General features: G+C 40.5%; 1 pseudogene; it reads right to left on the reverse strand.

Moving 5' to 3' along the window:
- Nucleotides 1-1,169: 1,169 nt before the first annotated feature.
- On the reverse strand, nucleotides 1,170-1,684 carry LOC114098979 (proteasome subunit alpha type-5 pseudogene; annotated as a pseudogene).
- Between the last annotated feature and the right edge of the window lie 639 nt (nucleotides 1,685-2,323).

Below are 2,323 nucleotides of genomic sequence, written 5' to 3' on the forward strand. Positions count from 1 at the left end.
AGGTGGGTCTTGGTCTTGCCTTTAATCCCATACACTTTTTCACTTTGGGGCTTCCTCTGGGATTGAAGCTGTCTAATGGGTTAACTTGTCCTTTGCAAACTTGCCTTCTGTTTTCTTTACCTTTGCCTGGCATTCTAAATTCTTTAGAAAAGCCACACCTAAATGGCTAAGATATTAACTGCCAGAGTCAGGTATTCCAGGAAAAAGGATCAAGAGAAACATGGGTCATAAGATTTTCCAATCAGTAATCTTTATTTAGATTGAAAGAACTCAGAAGCTCTGGTGACCTTCAGATAACATCAGAGTGTGTGGCAAAGAAATGGGCCATTGTGATTGCTCTATGCGCACCCCTCTGTGGCTAACAATGCATTTCTTTACATTTCCTACATCAGCTTTGCATTTATGGTTTTTAGCTAACATGGTCCTTAGGATGATAGTCCTAATAGGATCCAGGATCCTCCCTCTTCTCCTGTTGGTCTCTGCCTCTTTAGGCTCTTCATTTGTTGTGTTGGGGTTTTAAGCTCCTTCTGAGCAAGCTCTGATGCCTTCTCTGTGCAGGTGTCAACAGTGGTGGTGCTCCCAGGGGCAAGTGATGGAGTTCTCTCAGGGTTCCATGGGGATGTCACTGCACAGTGCCCTGACTGCACCGCCTCCCCTCCCAGTTGCCTTTTGCTGGGATCTCCTCTCCCTGGGGACAGGTCAGTGAGACGATGATTCTAGCTGTATTTCTCAGTCATTTGGTACCATCATTCAGGCTCCCTGTGGCTGATTTCTATGTATCATCTCCTCCGTTCTGTTTCCTGCTTTGGTAGCCAGAGGGTAGATTCATTGTTTTTGGTCTCAGGTCTGTTTTACAGTCTTAAAAATTATCGATGACTCCAAAGAGCTTTTGTTTACATATGTTTAGCTATCAGTATTAGCTATATTAAAAATTAAAACCGAGAAATTGAAAAAAAGAATTATTTTTCTTTTCAAATAGCAATAGCATACTCATTCCATATTAAATTATTTTTTGTCTATTAATAAATAAAATTTTCTATTTCAGAATTATTTTTATATATAGACATCAAAAAAAATGCACCTTCCAAGGACTAGGAGGTGTAAATAAAATTTAAGGGTAATTAGGAGAACTGAAATTGTTTCAGAGAAATTCTGAGCATCATGCTTCCTTAAATGTCCTTGGTAACCTCTTTAAGTTTTTTATTTGGGAACATGTGGAAACTGTACTGAGGCTACTATGTTAATTGCATTTAGTTTCTTGTCCATTATTTGTTTGAGGATGAAAAGATTTGATGATTTCTTTCAGTGCCATAGACTTGCAAACTTCTTGCAAGGAGCTCTGGGTAACCTCAGAAGAGCCAGTTGTTGGAGCATCACACTGTGCAAAGGTTTCAGATGATCTATATGAAATAGCTGGGGCCCTTTTCATTAGCTTCTTCAAATAACAATTCTGTTCCAAAAAGATGAGGCATACCTGGATCTGCATGTTCTCCAGACTACAGTGCCAGTCTGAAAACAGCCTGGGTCACGCTCCGCTGTCATTGTCTCACCATATGTGAATCAATGGTCCTGTGATTCCACTATGACTTCATCAATTAAAGTCAGCATTAGCAAGTAGCCCACTCATGGCACACCTTATCTGAGCATCAATCTCTACAATTTCTTCAATGCTGCTGGATTCCATGAGTGGGGAGCTAATTCTTTCCTTTGTAGAAGAAACACATCTTTTGGTGTTTGGATCTCAGAGGCTATAAAACATAGCTGTATGGCCTAACTGTCCACTTGAAATCATCTTCCTTGAGAGTACCAGTTACTCATGTCCTTGTCATACTCATCCTGGGTGAGAAACACCACAAAGGCAGGAGGAGGTGGCAGTGGCTACATGGGGAGAACCAACATGACTCCACCAACACCGATTCAATCCCATCCCCATAGAATACAGAGGAGATGATAGGGTAGATAGAGATCACCAATGGGAGCCCAAATGATGGGGCCAAGTGACTGAAAAATACAACTAGAATCATCTTCTCACTGCCTTATACCCAGGGAGAGGGGATCCCAGCAAAAATTTTTCCTTCTTTCATTTTTTTTTAGTTGTAGATGAACACAATACCTTTATTTTATTTATTTTTATTTTACCTTTATTTTATTTATTGAACCCAGTGCCTTACACATGCTAGGCAAGCACTCTACCACTCATCTACAACCTACGACCCCAGGCCTTATTTATTTATTTTTTTAGTACCAGGAATTGAACCCAGGTTGCTTAACCACTGAGCCACATCCACAGCCCTGTTTTACTTTTTATTTTGAGATACGGTCT

Source organism: Marmota flaviventris, chromosome 8 (assembly GCF_047511675.1).
Source record: "Marmota flaviventris isolate mMarFla1 chromosome 8, mMarFla1.hap1, whole genome shotgun sequence".
NCBI lineage: Eukaryota > Metazoa > Chordata > Mammalia > Rodentia > Sciuridae > Marmota > Marmota flaviventris.